Source organism: Ailuropoda melanoleuca, chromosome 9, assembly GCF_002007445.2.
Source record: "Ailuropoda melanoleuca isolate Jingjing chromosome 9, ASM200744v2, whole genome shotgun sequence".
NCBI classification, from domain to species: domain Eukaryota; kingdom Metazoa; phylum Chordata; class Mammalia; order Carnivora; family Ursidae; genus Ailuropoda; species Ailuropoda melanoleuca.
The window spans coordinates 86,000,915-86,024,689 of NC_048226.1; positions in this window are offsets into that span (position 1 = coordinate 86,000,915).

The window sequence follows — 23,775 nt, forward strand, 5'->3', positions numbered from 1 at the left end:
AGGCTCATAAGTTCAAGTAAGAAAAGTTCCCTTTCGCATATGCGGGTTTTGTGAATTATTTCGACTGTGAGTCAACATAACCACATCCATAATTTCATTGTGCTATTGTGTTATTTTTTCTTCTAACCACTTCAGCTTCAGGTGGGGACCATTGAATAAAAATTATAATCTATCACCTGCACTATAATTAACAGAAAAGCAGATTTTTACAGACCTGATTGTAAAGTTCTCCAAGGAAGGCAATTCTAAGTACTTCCACAAGAGAATAATATTTCTCAGTTGCTCTTTGGAATTTAACCAAGACCCTCAAGTGAGATAAATCCAAAATCACAGCTCTTGACAACAGTAGCTGAGAAGTGGTTGTTTGGAGGATGTAATCTCTATGACAACCTTGTGTTTGGGAGAGTTCTTTTTAGATTACATCAATGATACAAATTTCCTTGAAGAATGACGTAATGGGTTTTAATACTCATTTTCAATTTTTTTTTTATTTTGTGCAGATGATGATGTAAAAGGCTGAACCAAACATGACAACCAGTCTTCTATCTACCATTCTTCTCCTGCAGTGGTAACTTACAGATGTGGTCTCCACATAGTAATTAAAAGGTGTTTATGGATAACCATCAGCACATAAAGTTATCTACGTGTTCCGCAATACATGAGCCAAGAATCTTAGAATCAGAGAGCTAAAGAAACTTACATGTTTTTTTAGTCTCCTTCCCCCACACCAGTTTCACAGATGATGAATCCAGGGTTTAGAAGAGTATTTTCTATTATGGTTAAGATGACTGAATTCACTCATGGCATGCATGTANGAGAGAATCTAGGTCCTGGGAAAGCCATTCTCTGCCTCTTGTACTTGCAAGGAATGTATTTCTATTTTGATTCAATGTCACAGAAAACATAAGCTGTGAAGGTATATTATCAATCCAGAATCAGACAGNTGCATGTACTTGCAAGGAATTTATTTCTATTTTGATTCAATGTCACAGAAAACATAAGCTGTGAAGGTATATTATCAATCCAGAATCAGACAGGACAGCAGAGAGCTCCAGAGCCTGGCCCCTAAGATTAGACTGCTTGGTTTCAAAACTTGATGCCTCCATGTATTAGCTGTGTGAGTGGATAAGTAGCTTAACCTCTATAGCCTAAATTCTTCGTTTGTGTGATGGAAAAATTAACAGTGTCTATCTCATAGAGCACTTGTGATGGTTGAATGGTTTAGTGAATAAAAGGATTAAGAAGAACAGAGGCCTACACAAGACTCAATAATGTCGTCTCTTCATATACATGGGGACATTCACACAAGGAGGAATCACTCACCAACATAAGCACAGTGAAGAGTTGAGAGGCCAACATTTTTTTGTATTTATATTTGCAATCTTCATGTATACAGATGTAATATTTATTGGGATTGAGTGGGGATGTAACATTGGTAAGAAAGACTAAGAATTCTGAGTAAGCCAGCCCCTTAATTTTGGATATCACCCCTTGTTCCCTCAGATATTTTCTTATCATATCTAAAATAATAAGAAAAATTTTAAAGGAAAAGAGAAAATTAAGAGCAGCTGAAGAATTCTGCTGGCTCCTTTATTGGCCACTCTGAAAAATGTAGAAAGAGTGACCTAAATTCAAACACAAAACATCCCATGGATATCTTAGAATCCCCTTTTCCCTGATTAGCCTTATTCTCCTACCCTGAGTCTCTCAGCTGGGGAATTCCTATTTGCTAATCTCAATGTGTCCTCGTTTGGATGAATACTGGGATCCTAGACATATCACGCAGCATCTGGGAAACATGGGAAACCCTTCAGTTTGCCTTCCCAGAGCTATCCAGGGATGAGAAACATCTGTTATCATCTTTTCAATGACAGGGTATTTGATGGGTTTATTTTTCTGCTTTGCTTCAGATATTCTCAGCTCAGCAAAATGTTTTCCATAAAGAAGTCATCACAAACAAGGTATGACAAACTTAAGAACTCTAGGTGTTATCAATCATAAAAATACTGTAAAACATCCCAGCTATAATCATCTCCCATTATTGAAAAGAAAATGTACTTAAACAATTTTCAAATGATTAAAAAAAGAAGATATTCAAAATATTGTGTTTGGGGCTCTTTGCGGAACAGCACCCAAGAAGCAAGCTATTTGTGAGAGTGGTTTGAATACAACTGGAAGAAATAAAAAATGCAATGAAGCAGGTGCAAAGGGTGTTATAGTCATTGAGCCATTGATGTAACTGTCTTAAGTTCCGTAAAAGAGTAGCATTTGGCATGTCTCTATATAAATGAGGTTAAGTTTGCCAGAAAAGTAAAGTAACACTACTGGTAAGTTAAAAAATCATCTCCTATCAGAATTTCCCTGCATTCCATCCAAAACTTCTATGAAACCTTAGTAATAGGCTGATTCATCACATATAAATTCCATTCCAAAAAATGAAAAAGGAACTATAACTTTTCCACTATTGCTCTGTAGAAAAGCAAAGAACAATATTGAAAATATGTTTGCTAGTTTCTTGTTCATAAAGAAACATGCCATTTTGCTTAGTGACTATTTCTCCCTTAGCCTCTGCGTCACTAAGGTAGGAGTGTGATAATCAATGGAGTATCTATGATGATAAAACTGGATTACAAAATATTCTTTTTCTTAATTAAGTGGCTTTAATCACATGATACAAATGAATATAGAGGAGCTTGCCTGATTTTAAACAGTCATCCGAGTTTCAAATTGTTCACCCATTTAAGCAGCTGACTTACAATAAGTTTAAGACTGCAAATCAAGTGGATGCCTTTACTCAGGGTTTAAACTACATGAAATTCATAGATCATACAACCTAGAATTTTTTTCCTTATGGCCGTGAGAAGAGAACTTGCTGGAAAGCAAGTCTTTGGATGGAGTACTGGGAACACTTTTTTTTAACTATTAAAGATCTGTTTACAGTCTACAGTGTCCCTTTCAGGCTGTACTTTAGCTAAATAAAATAACCATCCACTGTTTACATCTTAGAGATTCCTGTGGTTGTGGACCTTCAACTCTGGGACTAACCTTAACTCGAAGAGAACTCTCCCAACCCCCACTCCATTTTTTCTTACCCATAAGACTTTGCAGTGATTCTACTTGCAGTTCAGGAATGGATGTTCTAGAAATATTGCTTTGGAGTATGAACCGGCCTGTGTGAAAATGATCATTTTGAAAGTTATTTGCTTAGCTGGTGACTATAAATAAAAGTGCATTAAATAAACTTGTTAAGCATAGATCGGGCTAGGCTAGTGCCTGGAGGAAAACAACCTATAATAATATGTGCTGTCTCACTTTCAAGGTAAGGAGTCCAGAAGATAGAGATAGTGAGGGAGAGGTCCAACCCGGGCAAAAACAATGGAAGTTTGTGACTATTGGTTCACGTGAAACAACTCCCCCAGTTGGGTGGATAAAACTTCTAGTAAACCACTCCCAGGGAGAAGCCTCACAGACCATTGTCCCCGCCAACTATTGGCATCCCCCTGACATTTGCTCATCTGCCTGAGGAATTGACTAGAAACCTGCTTGGATATGATGAGTCCTTCATGATGAGGAAGAGGGGTGGTGGGGGAACTGAGAGAAGTCAGTGGCTCATTCTTTGTTCAGTAAGGTGACAAGGGGTCCAGGAGAGGTTGTTGGTCCCTCTTCTGATCAGTTTCTCCACTTTTGTTCTCCAGATGAATAGAGCTGGGAAGAGGACTGAAAATAAACACTCAACATGTCATGCATATCTACCTTTGCTCTATTTGTTGGCCAGGGTCAAAATTGTACACTACGAGCAAAGGGTTTTTTTGTTAATTTTTTGTTTTTTGCGATGCTATGTGAAAACGTTTCAGGTTTTGATATTTAGACTAAAAAGACAATTTCGTTGTCATAAATCAAGCATGAAGTTGATCAAATCTGGTCTGAAAAAAAAGTGTCTAGAAGGGACTAGTGTCTTCTGAAATACTAGTAAATTCTTCATTAAAAAAATAATTTGTGGTCTAATTAGTTTGGAAATCATGTTAAACAAAGTTAAGTGGATTTATTTTCTGTAGAAATCCTCACAACATTTAATGCACTATTAATTTGCTCTCGTAGCTAATTCATTATCCCAGCTAACAGTATTATCAGACAGAGAAAGAGAAGAGACAGGGGAGAAAAAAAAACAAACGTAATAAATTGCTTTAGGGAGGCAATCAACCACATCTGCTGAAATGTAATCAGCATGCATTATGGCCCTCCCTATGGCCAGGAAAAAGTGACAAATAATACTGCATTAAATATCAGTTCATCTTTTTTAATCTCACAGTTACATAGTTCAGGAAAGACACCAGGCACAGCCCTGGTGTCAAATCTCGCAAATCACTGTCACGTGTGTTTGTGCAAATTATTTAATTTCTCAAAGGCCTGAAATTTCTCAGCCATCCAAGTGAGCTAATACCTAGCTCTTGGGGTTTGTAAGGATTGCATGCAATTATGAATGCAGTGCCAGGTACAGAAATGATCCATTGACCCCTCTTTCTCTCCCGGACCTTCCTGCTTTCCCTAGCCTGACTCAGCCATTTGAACATAAAGTGTCTCACACAAGAATGAGGGTCACTCTCCTGCTGCAGTGTTCCACTTCCCTGCAGAAACAGTCAGTGTCCAAGAGTGATTGTCCCTAAAATGTCTTCTGCTATTATTCCATGTATCATCCATTCAGCTAAGCAGCCAAACACATTCCTATGAGGGATCCACTCTGGATCAGGCACTAGGGATAGAGATAGACGTGCTTCATTCCCTGACTGAGCTTACCGTCTGGCAGTGAAAAGCATCCTGAAATAAGCATCAGATCTGATGGGAATGTTCAGGATGCTAACTGCGCACCAGGAATCCAGGAGAAGCAGGGGAGACGCAGTTTCAGCCGCTCTTCCTCGACACACAGTGAAGGAGCCAGCATAAAAATCACATCCACAGCGAAACAGGAAGTGAAGACTGGATGAAGAAAAGAAGAGGAAGGACTGTGCCTGCAGGTTTTCTCACTTGACCTCCCCAGCAACTCACAAAGGTGGTAAAGCAGAGTCAGGAATTTTTCCCAGGGGCAAAGAGCCAGTTGCCAGTGGAGCCAAGGCCATTGTTTGGGATTTCTGAGTTCTAGCCCAGACTCTTCACCAATCCTATGGTGGTAAGTGGCCACAAGTGGGATAAACCTAGAGGAACTTCCTTAAAATCTCCAACTAAGGATGACCCTATTACTAGTTTCTTCAAACAACACTTCCTCAGAATTCTGTTGTTTTCCTTCTCATTTCTTATGCTATTCCCAAAATTTCACTTGGTTCTTACCAATGTCATAACATATCTGAGTGTACTTCCACAAGGCCAAGGACTGTGTCATTTTTCTCTGTGTATTTTCAGTAGCTAGCATGTGTTGATTGATATAATTAATTAATTGACGTATTAACTGAGATTAACTTGTGCTACTTTATATAAGTAATTTATATAATTAGTTTTATTTGTTTTTTTAAAGTTGTATTTACTTAAGTGACCTCTACACCCCACGTGGGGCTCCAACTCACGACCCTGGGATCAAGAGTCACATATTCCTCTGACTGAGCCAGCCAGATGCCCCAACAAAACCTAGTTTTAAATTGGATATTCTTTTGTGAAATGTAGTAAGTTCTTATTGGAATTATTTTGACCTTTAATTTTGCTGCTACTCTGTTCATATAAATGACTAGAGCACAGAAATTATAATAGTAAGAGGAAAGGTCTCCTCTTTGAGTCATATACTAGAGGCTAAAGAGTTTATAGTCTTTTTCTCATAAATGCCTTCTGGTGAAAAACATATTAAAGACCAGCAGAAATTATTCTTATCTCCCCTCCCTTATTTCTGCACAATTGGTGAATCAGTTTTCTTTTAGTATAATGAAGACGATCAAGCTAAAAATGTTCTGGAAAAATTATCAAGACAGGTCAAATAAAGCTCGGGTCAAGCACATAAAGTCTTATTAATTTCAAATATCTTTTTGGAAATAACTTATTCTTCAAAAAAAGAAAAGGAGCATATTAAGTACCAAGTTAGTCTTGAGCTTAAAATGGTCGTATTAATTGTGGATTTAGGAATCTGTAGGAAGAACTCTCTATTGACGATGAATGGAGACTAGGCTATGTTCCAACAGCCTTTATGATCCTAGAGTTGTGCCGCAAATCTGAAGACTTGAAGTTCTCGCTAAAGTCCAGTGATTCTATTCATGAAAGCTGTATGGTCACTTCGCAAAGGATGAGCAAACTAATTTTATCACTAGAATTGTTTTAACATTACCTTAAATGATAAACATTAACTCTTTTAAACTAGAATTGGAAAATGGTTTGCCCACTGTTCTTGGGAAGCATCTGCTATGAATTCATTGAGATCTTCCTTCATTTGGCTTAGCAGTCAAAATTTGGTTAAATAGATATTCTCACTAAAGAGCTAATGTACATAACACAAGTTAGGAAAAAAATGTGCCTTTAATGGTGCCTGGGTGGCTCAGTTGGTTAAGTGTCCTACCCTTGATTTTGGCTCAGATCATGATTTCAGGGTCCTGGGATCGAGCCTCATGTCAGGCTCTGCACTCAGCAGGGAGTCTCCTTGACGATTCTCTCTCACCCTCTCCCTCTGCCCCTGCTTGTGCTCACTCTCTCTCTCTAAAATAAATAAATAAAGTGCCTTGGAATATAGCTTTTCTAGAATATTTTGACACAGTTTTGGTTTAAGTTGAGCATTGTCACCAAGGGTGGAAATGAAAATCTCTCCTTTACTCATCTTCCAAGGATGTTTATATGACTCCATGTGTCTGCCTCTAAATCCTTGGGGATAGAATTATATTATTGGGTTTCTTGAAGGGTGTTTCACATATTTGTATGGTTAGTTTAATTTTGCATTGCCCTTTGTGGACAGGACTATTTGTCTTGCCAAATGGAGAGCCCACACAAAAGTCTCATGCACAACTTTAAGGAAAAAAATTTAAGATTATTTGCTGGAAGAAGAGACACCACTTCTTATTCTAAGAAGATACAGAAGAAATCAACTCTCCTTGACTATAACTGGTTATTAAGAAGTTCTGCTTGAATTATCTCAATACAAAGGAAAAATATGCCCATTAACCAAATATCTTTCAATCATAAGGTTTTATTTATTGATTTACTTTTTAAATTATTTATTATCGAAGTATAATTGACAGTGTTATATACTGATGTATTCTTAAGTCAAGAGTGAGAATATTAAGCCAAATTTACCATGGAGCTAGTGAAAACAAAAACATTTGATAATTTGGGATGCCAAAAAACCTCTGAATAGACAGGATACACAGACACTATTACAGAATGATATGAAAGATAGGGAATTGTTTGGTAATTCCGGCACTGGGTCTTTCTTATCTCATTTGGTTTTTCTGTAGGTCTGAGACTGAGATATACATAGAAGTCAGATAAAAGTCAGAACCCCAGGAACAAAAGGCTGAATTCCCAGAAAACTTGATTATGCACAAGCAAAAAGCACCCCACTGCTGAAAATCTGCTCTCATTATCCAGACAAGACCAAAAGACTCTATCCAGGTGAGACCAAAACACATGCACGCACACATATTCTTCTCTCTTTTACTGACCATGGAGATGATAAAACTCACCTATGTCTGGATTTAAAGAAACATAAAAGCTCTTGGATTCCAAAGGTTTCAGACAAATTCCAGCTCCCAGAAAGTCTCAGCCACAATGACTCAAGAATACCCTTGGCCACTTCCTAAGTTGTTTTTGCTTTGAAATACATGCCTGCCTGCTTGCTTCTCCCATTAAAATATAAATCCTTTGAGATCAAGGACTTGGTTGTGCTCCTTACTATCTAGCCAGTGCCCAGAGCAATGCCAAGAACATGGTGGGTACTCAGTAACTTGTCGAATGAATGAATGGTATCATTAGATTTTCACAGCCATCATGCAAAATAACCATGAAGGCTAAGTTCCTTGAGGCCAAGGGCAAGTTCTGTCTTTGTGAAGTACTGTCTCTAGCTCCTAGCACAGGACCTGGTTCATGGAAGTTGGGGCTGAAAAGTATTTGTTGACTGGCTGCCCCTGCTTGATTTTACAGATGAAAAAGCTGAATGTTGAGGTGTTAATTGACTAACCCAAGGACCTATAACTACTGTTAAAGCTAGATTTAAAATACAGACTTTCTGTCTTGAAATTTGATGCTCTTTTTAACACCCTATTCCATATTCATCTCACCGAATTACATTGCGCGCATACAATCAATCAAGCATACTGCTAGGAGTTAGAAACACAATGAAGGGAAACAAATTCAATCCATGGACTCAAAACATTTACTCTACATTGAGGGAGTCAGATGTTGGTTAAATAAGCACACAAACCACATAGAAGTGGCACTATGATGTGGTCTACGAAAGACAGAGCTAGGACCACGATAATAATTTTTGATATGGTAGAAACAACAGTGACCCAAACAGACTTTCTTATTTCCCTAGTAGAGCTTGTACAATACAGAGGCAATATTTTAGTGATATAAGCACTGTGCTTGGATTTATAAGACCTGGTCATAGTAACTTGGTATAACCTCGGAAAAACATTGACCCTCTGCTACTTAGGGATACTAATACACGCCTCGATTTGGGAAGAATTTGAGGTAGTGATATTATTGAGAATGTCCACCCTCTTGCCATACTCATCTACTAGATTCTGGTAAGTGCCCAATTTTTTTTTTTTAAGATTTTATTTATTTATTTGAGAGAGAGAGAGGGAGAGAGCACAAGCAGGGGGAGCAGCAGAGGGAGAGGCAGACTTCCCCACTGAGCAGGGAGCTGGATGCGGGGCTGGATCCCAGGACCCCGGGATCATGACCTGAGCCGAAGGCAGATGCTTAACCAACTGAGCCACCCAGGCGCCGCTCCCCCCCATTTTTTTTTTATCTCTCTGGACTGAGCTTGAAGTAGACTTGATCTTTTAAATATTATCGTAGCACAATTCCCAGAAGGAGTAATCAATTCCACAGATGAAAGACCCTGATTCTAGCTCTGGCTCTGCTCCTGGTGAGTGGATGCCCGTATATAAGTCAGGGCCCACTTAAGACCTCAGTTTCCTCTTCTCTCAATGATGAAACTTGGCTGGATTAGTTCTAAGGGCTAATTCTCAAGACGGTCTGCCCCTACTCACCACCACTGTTCTCCAGCACATACCTATGTCCCCCTACACACACACACACACACACACTCTTTATAATCCTCTTTGAGAATCTACCTCTCCTATTGTTTTATCAGTCGGGTTACATGTCTATCACAGGCTGGAGAGGAAAACAATGGAAAATAGGAAGAAGTAGCCTCAGGCACAAAAACTGATGTCATCCATTTACCCCATGCTAAGATAGTGCCTGCTTTCCTGTTCCATAGACTCCCTGTAGCTTCTGAAAAGTGCTCTTTTGGGGTGGGGGTGAAGGTCTCTAAGTTCATTTAGCATTGTGCTAATAAGACTTTCCAGCATCAGTTCCTTGGATCAGGCTTTGTCTCTGAGCTGTACTCATAAATAAGGCTCATGGTAACTCTACAATCTCAGCTTTAGAGGAAATTTGTTTCGGGAAGGAAAATGCTATTAACTACAGAATGCAAGGGTAAGCAGAGTCCTTTGCAAATGACTCCTAATAAACAGACAGGGCCAGGTGTGAAGCATGATTTACATCCTCCCATGGTATAAAACCTTATGCCTTGGCTGCCGATGGTCATCTGGGAAATATGCCATTCTCCTCCAGGACTTAGTTACATTCTAGCATTCCAGGTGGGGAGCAGCAATTCCTTGGTTTTTATTCACCTCGAGAAAGAAAGTTCTGGGCCAAAATTAATAAAAGCAAAAGAACATGAGGGGAAAAGGAGATATGTGACCAATGGTGAAAGAAATCTCTTCATGACTGAAAGTCATCTGGCCTGAGGGCTCTACTGGCCTGGGAAAATGTCCTCCTTTTAGTTACAACCAAAAGCAGAGCTCCTCCCCGCCTTCAACAATCTTTCTTTCAGGGTTTGTATGAGTCCGGACTGTTTGACACTAGACAACACTGACCTTATGCTAGGTCATAGAGGTGACAAACTAAATGGCATTATTTCATCTTTGTCCTAGCCTGCCCACGTTTTTGTTTTTTTGGGTTTTTTTTACATTTTATATGCAGTTTCAGGGGATTTTTTTAATTTAAAATCAATTAATTAGCATATAGGGTATTATTAGTTTCAGAGGTAGAGTTTAGTGATTCATCAGTTGCATAGAACATCCAGTGCTCATTACATCATGTGCCCTCCTTAGTGCCCATCACCCAGTTACCCCATCCCCCATCTACTTCTCCTCCAGCAACCCTCAGTTTGTTCCCTACAGTTAAGAGTCTCTTATGATTTGTCTCCTTCTCTGATTTCATCTTATTTTATTTTTCCTTCCCTTCCCCTATGTTCATCTGTTTTGTTTCTTAAATTATCCATATGAGAGAAATCATATGGTAATTGTCTTTCTCTGATTGACTTATTTTGCTTGGCATAATCCCCTCTAGTTCCATCCAGGGAGTTGCAAATGGTAAGATTTCGTTTTTTGATGGCTAATATTCCATTGTGTGTGTGTGTGTGTGTGTATAATATATATATACACACACATGTTCTTTATCCATTCATCTGTCAATGGACATTTGGGTTCTTTCCAAAGTTTGGCTATTATGGACATTGCTGCTATAAACATTGGGGTGCAAATACCCCTTCGGATCACTACATTTGTAACTTTTGGATAAATACTGAGTAGTGCAATTGCTGGGCCATAGGGTAGCTCTATTATTAACTTTTTGAGGAACCTCCATACTGTTTTCCAGAGTGATTGTAGCAGTTTGCATTCCTACAACAGTATAAAAGGGTTCCCCTTTGTCCTCATCCTCGTCAATGTCTGTAGCCTGCCCATCTTATATATGGTAGGGGAAAAGACCTAGAGGGGGGGAAATGAGCAGACAGTGGAAAAGATCAGGGGAGAAATGATAGGAGAGAACCGTTGGGAAAGAATAAATACGAAGAGAAGAAAAAGTAGAAATTTAGCATGGTGGAATGAACCCTGGTTGAGCAGTCAGACCTGGGCTAGTTCTGGTTCTAGTTATAGGTGACCCTCAACATTCACTTCTTATTTCTAAACCCCAGTTTTCTCATCTATAAAATGGGTTTTATAATATAAAAGCACCTAATATTGCTTAGATTATGAAAGCTAAAGGGTCTTTCTAAAAGATGGAATAATTGCATCTGTCTAAAGGAGACTCAGGAGGCATGATGGTTAAATGCAATGTGGTATGCAGGGCTGGACCCTGGAACAGACGGAGGAGGAGTTAAGATGGCGGAAGAGTTGGAGGATCTCACGCTTGGCTCCTGGAACAGAAAAAAAAGGACGTTATTGGGGAAACTGTTGAAATCTGAATAGTCTGTAGTTTAGTTAATGGTATTATGCCATTATTAATTTCATGTTGATAAATGCACTGTGAAAAAGAAGATACTGACATTAGGAGAAACTGGGCAAAAGCTATACAGGAACTCTCTATCAACTATCTTTGAAACTCTTAGGTGAATTGAAATTTCCAGATTAAAAGTTAAAAAGAAAAAATCGAGTCTCTGCCCTTGTTTTGCAACCTGATCCCATCCTATTTGTCTTGGAAAGCCCAGCTCATGTCATGTCACAAGTAACGTCTCATCCAGCTTCTTCAAGGATTCCTGCCTTCTTCCTCGGTTTCCTTAACTGTTACGTGTCACAAAGCCTGAAACCTGTCATTTCTCTCAAACCCCTGATTCAGCACTCACTAGAAATCCATTTGGATAAAAGACAGATTATTTTAAAATGTAAATTTAGGAGTCCCTGTGTAATTCAGTCTGTTAAGCGTCGAACTCTTGGTTTCCGCTCGGTCATGATCTCAGGGTTGTGAGATCCAGCCCCATGTTGGGCTCAGAGCTCAGTGCTCAGCACAGAGTCTGCTTGGGATTCTTTCCTTCTTCCTCTCCCTCCCCCTGTGCTCCTTCGACTTGTACTCTCTCTATATATAAATAAATAAAAATATAAGCATGCAGCCCTTTAAAAAATGCATATTTATTTGACAGCGTGAAGAGCTCTCAACCACTCATGACTGAGGTTGATATGCTTTGATGGGGTTAGACTCTCCCCACTACCTCACCAAGAAAAATCGGGGTTTTGTTCATGCAGGAGGGAAATGAGGAAGGGGGAAGCTGCAGGCAGCAAGAAGCACATGGTCACCTTAAGGATGGAGACAGAAGAGTCCAGAAGGATGCAGAGACATGAAGAAAGGACCGTCAGAGGCAGCACTTAGAAATATGTCTAATGAGTTATCTTCCATATGCCTTTGAGAATAAGTTCAGCTTTGAAGTGTTCCCTAGTTTGGGTTTCCCCAGAAAGGAAAGGTATTTCCCTGGAAATTGCTTGATTCCCCATCAAGCAATTTATGTGGGAGGTGATTGCAAGAAATACTCAGAGCGGGTGGGGAAGTAAACGGAAGATAAAGGGAGACTTACGAAGGCGGTTTCCCGTGCACAGGGCAAGAGCTTTGTCCCACTGGAGACCTCTAGGCGGAAAAATGCATGAATCTCAGAGCTTTCCCACCCAGAAGATATTGGAGTCAGAGTATTTAATTCATATACTGCCTGTTGTCATCCATCACCAGCTGCCTGCTGAGTGTGTGTGTGTGTGTGCACGCGTGCGTATGGCACAGGGGATATTCTCTGGGACTCCTAGCCTACCTTGGGGCTGTCACTGCAAGTTCTCTCATAGCTGGCTTGTCCCCGGGAGGAGGGGTTGTAGACAAGTACCAGGAACTTTGGCTACAGGGAACCAATCTGTTCACTTCAGATTTGGATTTTTCCGCTTACTGACTGGGGGAGCTTTGAGAAGTTACACGGTGCCCTTTTCCTTGGGTTGTTGTGAAAATAAAGAGATTGATTGTGTAACAGCATTTAACTCATGGTCTCTGACATGAAAGGTACCCAAGGATTATTCTCTCCACACGTCTCCCCTCAGACCATCCCCACTTTCTGTGGCACAGACCCGGAGCTGCCGCCTCAGAGCTTGACCTGAGACATGGAGACCAAATACGCCTAGGACTGCAGAATTCCATGCTGATAGAGTCGCTGTCTCCCTTTGTTCAAACGGAAATGAGGGTAGAGGAGGGAAAAGAGTAGCAAACAGAAATCAACTTCATGGCAGCTGAATGGCTCTTTCACTGAATTTTTCAGGCCCATGTGAAGAGCCAGGAAAGTCTGTTTCCATGAGTCCCTTTCTCATGGAGTCTCCCAGGGATCACTTCCATGTAAGGCTCCATTAGCTCCCCGACATGTGTATGACATATTCCAGCCTGTGGGTTTGAGGCACCAAGATGTTTTTAACGAAGTGCATTTACGGTGCTTTGCCAAAAGCTCCTCACAGAAAAATTAATATCTTTTCCATTTCTTGGGTCCTTAGGGAAAGATAATATTATAAACCATTATCCAGAGATTCTTCTTAAGACTTTCACAGCTTGACAGCCCTTCCAGTTTCATATTCTTTTCCTTGAAGACGGAGTTTCTGTTGTTTACATACCAGTGTTTTCTGAAGTCCCCTTTTCATCCCAAATCAAAGTTAAACATGAACCCTACATTTTGGACAGGACCCTCATGTTGCTAAACCAGAAATAACTGCTACCGAGCAAGCAGGACCCTCAAATAACTAAAATTTGGTGAGCAGTTATTTTGTGAGAAAAGAAGAAAATGCCAGTATATCACTCTACTGGGAGAATTTTTTTTTTTTGAAGCCGCCTCTGGGGAATGGTCTCAGGTAAGTGACACTCAGTTTCTTCGCTCGACTGCCGTATATTTATATCTCTGTTTGGATGACCTGAAGAAAACAATACAGCTGTCATTTATGCAGCTGTAATGACCTGCCAATGAAGACAAGGAAACCAATCCTTTCTAGTGACTTCACTGAGAAAATGATGCTGATTGGCGTATGGTCAAATTTTAGACTGAACAGAGCTTATCCCCGACAAGATAGGAGCAAGTGAGGAGAGGAAACTTCAAGAACTAATTATACCCAATCAGTTCCAAAATGTGGGCCATTTCTTCTTTGAATGTTTTCACGCCGATACTTTCCTTTCCGTTCTTTTCGCCACCCTCACTTTCGAACTCTCACTCCCACACCATCTGGCTATGTCTGCAGATACTTAACTCGTCGCCCTGCCTCTGTGGATCCAGACCACTGACTGGACTCCTTCTGTTCCTCGACTTCCCGCTCTTCCTCAGAAATCTGTAGCCGGCTGTCCTTTCCAGAGGAAAAAGTGGCGACTCCTAGAGCTGGGATGCTGATGCCAGCCTCAGTGTGGACGACTTCCCTGCATAAATCTTCCCCCTTTTCAGGCTAGTGTCTTTATAATCTCTCAAACACAACTCATGATTTCCTATTTCCACAAGTTTGGCACTTCTTCTTTGCTCTTATTCAAATATCACCCACTTATCAAAGGCTGACTAAAATCACACCTCCTCCATAAACCTCCCTGAGGCATAAAAGCCCTGCTGAGAGGGAAAGGGCGGGGGAGAGGGGGAGACAGAGAGAGACAGAGAGCGAGAGGGAAGGACTGAGAGAGAGACTGTGCCAGACAGAGAAAGAGGTATAGGTTCTAGAGACACACTAAAGTGGTCTTGAATCTCACCTTCGCAATTTACAAGTGATGAAAGTAAGTATCTTAACTTCTTTGAATCTCCTTTGTAAATAGTTATGCCTATTTTATTGAGTTTTTGATTGAAATAAGATGATGAGATGCAAAAAAAATCCAGAAGAAAAGTGAATCAATTTATTTATTCAACATTTTTTCAAAGATTTTATTTGAGAGGGAGACAGAGAGAGAGCACATATGAGCAGGAGGAGGGGCAGAGAGAGAGGGAGAAGCAGACTCCTTGCTGAGCAGGGAGCCCAGGGGATGCAGGGGCTCCATCCCAGGACCCTGAGATCGGGACCTGAGTGGAAGGCAAATGTTTAACAGACTGAGCCATCCAGGAACCCTTTTATTCAACAATTTTCAATTCAATGGCGTCGTATATTTAAGGACTGATGCAATGTGAGGCTACCACTAAATTTGTTCGTGTGATTTAGCTTTGCTGACTACTCAGTCACTAAGTGATACCACTATAATATTACTTAGCCATGCACTCTTAGATATTTACCAAAAAGAAATGAAGATACATGTCCATTCAAAGATGGTACCCAAATATTCGCAGTGGCTTTATTTATAATAATCCCAAAGTAGAAACAACCTAAATGTCCACGAATAGGTGAATGCTATATCCATACAATGAGATACTTATTAACAATAAAAAGGAATAAACTGTGTATAGAGGGAACAACATGGATGAATCTCAAAATATTTATGCTGAGATAATGAAGTTAGATCCCGCTCTCCCCAAAAAAAGAGTACATATAATGATTCCATTTATATAGAATTCTAGAAAATGAAAACAAATATACAGTGATGAAAGGCCGGTAGATGGCTCCCGGGGAGCAGGGGTGACCAGGAAAAGGAGATCGCAGAGCGACACGAGAAGCCATGTTCACGGTGCATGCAGACATGTCCACATTTATCGAATTACACACTTTAGCTTTGCTCAAATTATTGTATGTCACTCATACACCAATAAATCCATTTTTAAAAGTTAAAAATAACTGTATTATCTATTTGGCGCAACCCCACTGTGGACCTATGCCAAGACAGATTATAGCCTTTTGGCAACATCTTCATAACCTCCAAATTTCTAGGACTGTTTGTCTTTGTTGGGGTGGATGGTGGGCACAGAGGGAGGAGAAAAGACTATGTCATAGAGGAGGAACGATCTTCGTTCTCCTTTTGGAAATTTAAGTGAGAATCCACACATTGGATGTTCAAAATTCAGGAAAACTCTGGAAGGCTAGAATTTTTAAAAAAATCATTTATGACTGATTTTATCACATATTGCCTTCAAGTGGCATTATTAAAATACTGAGAAAGTTAAATACCGTTCCCAGAGAAAGTTAAATACTGTTCTCATTTTTTCCTATTGTTTGACGGTATATTTACAATAATGAAAATGGACCTCCTAAACAGATCTTCCCCTTTCTTCAATCCTACACACAGGGGCTTCAAATTCCAGAAGAGAAATCTTTCCACGAAGAATAAAGAACAGTGAGTAGAATCCACAGAGAGGATTTTGGCTGACCCTAAAGGAGAACTTTTACCAGTCAAAAATGTCACTAAGCGCTGTGAACTGCTTCAGTATGGAGTGAATTTCCTGTCACTGGAGGTATTTGAAATATGCTACATTCAGCAAGATAACATTGCAGGGCAACGATGACCTGGGGAGGCCTCAGAAGGAACACTGGAACAGAAGATCTTCTCATGCTGTGGAGAGCTCCATCCTAAAGCACGGCCCTGCAATCATGTTGTGAAGTTGCAACAGTAGAATTACAGTAGTGTGTTACAGAAAGTCTTGCCATTTCTCCACAGTAAGGAAGAGGTCCCAGGAGAACTGTCATCCTCCCCCAGCCTGCCACTAATTCCTTGGATATTTTCACCTCACTCCCCATGGCAGAGAGTGGATAATTTTAACATAGGAGAGGCACTGTGCACATCGCTTCTCCTTGGCATTTAGGGAAACACATTTGGCATCTTTTCTCGAGTTGCAAAAGGGGGAAAATCCAGAGGGAGTTGGCTGGGCCAGCAGAAGACAGGCCTGTCCAGTACACTTTCATGCATCTGTCTTCGGCTCGTCTTATGCCAGAGTAAAAGGAAGGATTCTGTGAGTGCCCTACTAACTACTGGCATTTTCAAAGTGCAAACTCTTCCTGAAGAAGGAAATTGAAATCGCTGATAATCTGACACCTCTTTCCCGTCTTCCCCCTGCCCCACTCCAGGCCAATCTCTGCCTTGGATGAGAGCCTTCTCATCTGTAATAATAGCTTCCAGGTGGGAAAGTTGACATGTTCAAGTCTGTTTCCTCTTCTTCATCCTCTACCATTGCTGCCCACCCTTCACCCACCCACCCTGAATCTTCCTTATCTGGGTCCCCCCCAAAATACATAACCTAGAAGTATTGGCACTGTGATTTTAAATGGGAAGAAAAAAAGAGGAAGCATGAAAACAGAGGGCTCTGAAAGAGAAGACAATATCCACAGAAAGGCCTGCAAAGGAGTCCTATTTGCAAATAATGTCATAAGCGGCCCTAAACTCCTGCTCGTGCTGGAGAAGGAACAAAGCTGAGGAAGAGAAATGGCCTAGAACTATCCAGTTCTGCCCCACACTGGCTCTGTGACCTTGAGTCATTCCTTTCATCTGTCTGCATCTCAGTGTTTTTCTCTGTGAAGTGTTGAGCTAGATAGTTTCTTAAATAATACAAATTTAAGGCAAGCATTTACTAGGGGAATAAAAGAAAGAAAAGAAAAGAGTAGACAATTGGGAGGGGACATTCAGCCATTCGGCAGCGGTGACATATTCTGTTTGTTTAGCAGGGTGGTGGAGGGGTTGAAATGTCATTGGCACGGAACTCCCCGGATTGTGAAAATTTACCAATGTCTCCTTTTCTGTGCATGAGGAAATGGCAAGGCAGGAGGCGGGCGGGTGGCAGGGGGCGGGGGCCTGATAAAGATCCAAAGTAGAACATTATTAAGAAATTGCAGCTTCTCTTGATGCTGGTACAGCCTGAGGATATCTTTGTAAGACTAACAATTCCAGCGTCATGGCTGTGTTTTAAATTATTGCTGAACTATCTGAGCCAAAGTTATGGTAATTGCTTTATGAGGTAAAACTTATCAGCCTCTCCCAGCCTTGTTTTTTATTAGTGATTAGAGGTTTCAACGTGAAAACTCTGCACTCCGCTTCTTCGGAGGTGGTGTTTCCATCAGTACCACCCCCTGGACCTGTTGGTCTCATACAGAAACACACATGCGTACACTTCCCCGCAGGTACACACATGACAGGGCACACTTACGCACAATCCTAGATCAGATGTCATGGCCTTCATTGTATCTCTACATTTGCTCTTTGCCTCATCCTAAGAAGAATGTTAAAGCTTCTCTCTCACTGCCAATTGTCCTGTTGGACTGCTTAGCCACACAAAAGTGTTCTTTGTCCAAAGGAACTGCACCCCAAATCCCACAAAAAATCATCTACTCCTCTTTGGTCATTTGTTCCAGGAACGCTGAGCCTCTGAGTCTCTTCAAATCTGAGAAATAATATTTCTTTAAATAATTTTTTGAAAGCAGCCTCTGAAATCAAACTAAGGAAGAAGATGATGTAAGGCACGAGGGAAAAGAGAATGAAGACTAGAAAAGGAAGCAAAGATCTCTGCTCTCAAGGAGCCACAAAGATCAACAGAAAGGCAAGATTAAAAAGAAAGAAAGAAAAAAGAGAGAAACTTACACAAACTTGCACAAAACTTGCACAAAACAAACACAAAGTCTCATTAGCACAAAGGACAAAGCACAGCCCTTAAGTGATGGATAGGCAACCGCTGAAAGGCTTGTAGATTTCGGTCTGCCTTGGCGCTGGTCGGGTCTCCCGGGATCTCTGCTCCATTTCCAGCCACACATTCACTCCCACATCTTCTCACCATACCCAAGTCCCTCCCCATCTTTCCTCAATACTCCTCTCTCTCCCAGATGCCCTCTCCCCGCTTCGGATGCTTCTGCCTTGAGTACTCTTTACCTTCTTAAGTGCCTTGAAGATGTCCACTCAACTGTGCAAACATCTCTTCTCTGATTAAGCCTTCACTGACCCATGAAGTTTCAAGTCAATAACTTTTTTCTCATTGTCCCCAGAGCACCTTGTGCCTGGCTATCAATGCTGGCATTTCAACAGTTTATTACGATTGCTTGTTTCCATGTTGCTGCTCCCCAAAACTCCGGGCTTGTCTTTTTTCCGGGGAATTTTCATTCACTCCAATCATGACCACTTATGAACTGATGCTGACTCACAGACATGTAACTCTGGCCAAAGCCTCACTCCTGATTCCCTGGCTGCCCTACACAGATGCATGCTCGCTGAACATTTCCACATGGATTCGATTGCTATTGGGCTTTCTCTGTAGACCATGATCCTGTGTCCGCATGTATTGGGAGTTTATTTTATGCGTCCCCAAACCCCTGCTCTGACGGAGCACATATTTATTGCTTAAATGAGAGTCTGACCTGTAGTTAGGCACTCGATATATATATTTTTTTTTTTAAGATTTTATTTATTTATTTGAGAGGGAGAGAGCATGCATACAAGTAGGGGGAGGGGCAGAGGGAGAAGGAAAAGCAGACTCTCCTGCTGAGCAGGGAGCCTGACGTGGGGGCTGCATACCAGGCTCCAGGATCATGACCGAGCCAAAGGCATATGCTTAACAGACTGAGCCACCCAGGCGCCGCTCAATACATATTTTTAAAGTATTTACCCCAACATGAACTTGTTATCTTTCTTGCAAAGTGTGCATCATCTCCTGAGCACCCTACTTTGATTAATGATATATCCATTTATTCATTCACTCAAAACAGGGTCATTTTAAATAACTCCCAATTCTACTCCTAATGTCTAGTTGGAGGATAAGCGCTTCTTAACATTTTCTTACCTCTTTTGCCTAATGACGGCCTCAGCCCAGGCATTAATCATCCCCTGAAACATGACCATTGTCCCAAAACTGCTCTGCTTGCCTACAGTCTTAACTCTCTCCAGTCTTAGCTCACTATGCTGCAGAGTAATATGTTTGAACACCAAATGTCCTATTCATTTTTTTACATCTCTTTTGTCTAGTACAGTTTGAACCAGTAGCAAGGGCTTTAGAAAACTGTACTGAGAAAACATTGAATGTTAAGAATAGAAAGAGGTAAATTGACAAGGCTTTCTTAAGGACGTAAACACAAAGCTATATGAAAGGAGGAGCATGGAGGTAGGACCTACTATATTATGTGCAGAGGATAAAAACCCAATGGGTTTGTTTAGAAGAGACAAATCTTTTAAAGGAGCAATAGAATCAGGATATGGTCAAATAACCTAGCTGGCCATGTCACCACGCTCTTTATAATTTTCCCCTGTTTTTCCAGGGCATAGTGAGGGATCCTAGATTCCCAGCCAAGACTTGGCCTACAGGATTTCTCTCAGACATTGTATTTCACAATGGCAAATAAATCTTTCAGCCAAAGTAGGTGGCAACTTGTCTTTTGAAGATAGAATGAGACTGTTAAAACTTATCTAGCTGAACACATTTTCCTTATAGCTGTTGATTTTTGTTAGCTGTATAGAATGACTGTTTGCTTTGGCTAATTCTTAATTCATTTTCTCTGGAACACCTTTCATTTTAAAACCTCCTTTTGGACAAACATCCACTTATAAATACCAGTTGGTGGATTGTGTATTAAAAACACAGAAGTGTGAACAGATATATCGAAGGGGTTGCTGAATCTACTTGTGCATCAAACATTATATGATTAAATTGGTACAAGGATCCAACATGTAATGCATTTTTGTAAGTGGCAAATAGACACAGTTAAAGGAATACAAATTCATTTGAAAAGGATTGACTTCATAGCAGCTTTCCGTCTGTATATTCTTTGGCAATTGATCCTAAAATCACAAAACTATTGTGTTAACGTCATGGGGCAAGATCTGTGATATATGTTGGTGTTATAAAGTGATTCTCAGACTTAAAACATCAGCTGTCAAAGAATTCCAAACTAAGGGCTAGAGCCACATAGTTTCTCAGTTTCTGGTTTATTTATCTGCGATATGTACAAACTGTCTAACAATTTGTCTAACAAAAATCTAACAAGTAATTGGCTAGCTACTACTTTCTTGCTCCCTCATTTTGTCTGGCTGTCTACCTTCCTCTTTGCCTCTCTGCCTTTGTGTCCCTACTATCTCCATCTTTTGGTGTAAAATAGTCCAAGTCCTTGGTGACTGAGAACTCCGTATTACAGTCAATAGCTCATTCCATGCCTCATTCTGAAATCTCTTCCCTTCCCCATCCTCGCATTTGCTTCTCCTGAATGGTGCCCATGTCAGCTGATGGTAACCCCATCTGCTCAGTTGCTCTTCCTGAAAACCTTGGACTCACCTGACTCACTTTGACTCACCTGTTGGTTCTCTTTCCAAATGATACCCTAAAATCTGCTCACTTTGCACTCTCCCCACTGCCGACATGCTGGTGCCTACTCCTGCCTTGGGGGGCTTCTGAGTGGCTGCGATGACCTCACAACAGTTCTCTCAGCCTCGATCCTTGTTCTCCTAAAGTTTGTCCTCCCCCCTGCATCCCACTGGATCAATCCTCTTCAATAACCCAACTGCTCAGTCCTGTATTTAATCACACCCCATCTGGCTCAGAGTAAAAGCTGAAACTCCTATAGTAGCCAATAGGGCCTGACATCATTTGGCTACTCTTCCTCCTTCATCTCTTCCAACAATCTCCCTTGTTCATTCTGCTCAACTACACCAACTTCCTTGCTATGTTGAACTTGTCAAGAATGCCCCCTTCCAAAGGGCTGTTGTGTAGGACCTATCTCCTCAGCCTTAAACACTCTTCCTTCATATATCTTCATGCTCATTCTTCAAATCCTGGCTAATTTGTGTGGGCTCTACTATGATCATCCTAGTTAAAATTGTTACCTATGACTGTTTAACCAAAGACTAACCTATTGGGGTTTATCAGAGCATGACTGACAGAAGAGAAAGGACAGAGCAAACTTTAGCCCCTCTAGCCATTCTGTGTCACCTAAGAAAAGAGGGAAGGATTATTAAGCATTTGTGACATTCACAGCCCTGTCCAAAAAAACTGAAACCTAATCACAAAACTCTAGCATGCTTCTCGTCCCCCCCCATTCCTTAGTCCCACCTCAGCAGGAAGTCTGTTTCTCTCTCTCTCTCTCTCTCCCTCTGCCTCCTTCCCCATTCATGCTCTCTCTCACTTTCTCTCTCTCTCAAATAAATAAACAAAATCTTAAAAATAAAATCAAATATAAATAATAAATGCAAAGGAAATCAATATAAAATACATGGATATTATACAACAGGCTTTTAGAGAATACTAGAGTCAAAGAACTCTCAAGAGAAATTCAAATTTATCTTGAACTAAAGGAAAATGAAAATATAACTTATCCAAATTTCTGAGATGCAGAGAAAGCAGTACTTGGAAGGAAATTATTAGCATTGAATGCATATATTTAAAAAGAAGATCTAAATTCAATAATTTAAAATTCCAGCTTGTGTAACTAGAAAAAGAAGAGCAGGTTAAATCCAAAGTAACAGAAGAAAAGACATAATAAAAATTAGGATAAAATCAGTGAAATTGTAAAGAGGAAATCAATAGAGAAAATAACAAAACAAAAAGTTGTTTCTTTGAAAAGATCAGTAAAATCAATAATAATAGTAATTGTCAAATATTATGTTGTACAGCTGAAACTAATATAATGTTATATGTTAGCTATATTTCAATTGAAAGTTTTTTAAAATGGGCAAAAGATCTGAACGGACAGACACCTCACCAAAGAAGATCTAGAGATAGAAAGTAAACATATGAAAAGAGCACATTCCATTCTGCGTTGGAGAATAGTAACAATTTCTACATATATTCTTCATGGAACTCTCAGAATGGATCACTTCTTCTATCATGGTATAATCACTGTAAAATAAAATAAAATAATCGATGTAACCACTTTACGAAGTAAAAGGAAGATATTGCCAAAACAGCATACGGAGAAAAACTTAGTTAGAAGCTACAAGTGTTGTTGATTATAACTGACGCAAATTATATCAGTGATCTTAACAGAATTAAAACATGATGTGTCAATCAGAGGGGGAATGTCAGCATAAGATGTTGGAGAAAGAAGGATCACAGACAAAATCTTTGGAAGTGTTTGTCCAGTACTGTGAACAGGAAGGGAGTCCTGGCCTTCAGACTTGATGTTGCCAAACCATAGGACCAGCACGACCTAATTTTGTATTGAGAAATAATGTGCACATTGACTGGAAGTGTCAGCTGCAAAGTCAACTTTCTTGGGTGTGATATGGATCTAGGCACTACCTATCTTAGCAGAGTGATGTTGCATCACATGTTCAACCCACTTAACACTCAATCTTTATATATGAAGAATGTAATTGCTAAAAATACCGTATATAACTGCTGTTATGGTCAAGCAATCTGGCAAGAGCCTAACAAAGAGTAATTTCTCAGTAGATGTTAACTGTGAATGTTATTTTTGGCTGTTTAGGCTCTGAATTTACTGTACTGGCATATTCTTGCACGGTTCCACTTACTACCATCTCACAAGGTAACCTTGAAATGAGGGTCAAGACCATACAATATTTTCATGTGTTCTAATGTGTCTGTGTGTTTATGTGTTTTAATATCTGGCCTCAGACCAATTAAACAGCAAGTGCTCAATAAAGGTTACACTTTTATTTCTCTTCCCAAGTAAATCTGCGCATGAGATGAGATTGTAAAAAATTAGTATTTTGATTACACATCTGTATCTTGTAAACTTGGTTTTAATAACAAAAAAAATGTATAATAGTTTAGGGAACTGAGAAGGGAGAGGGAAGATGGTCCTGAAAGATTTGAGAGAATAAAAATAGTGGATATATGTTCATTACACTGGAATTAAAATAAAAAAGAGTTATTGTAGATTAATCAATCAGTATCTGTCTAGAGTCAAGAGAGGTCAAGAGAGCATAGACAATTGTGTTTAGATTTTGTCTTTGCCTTATTTTAATGAACCT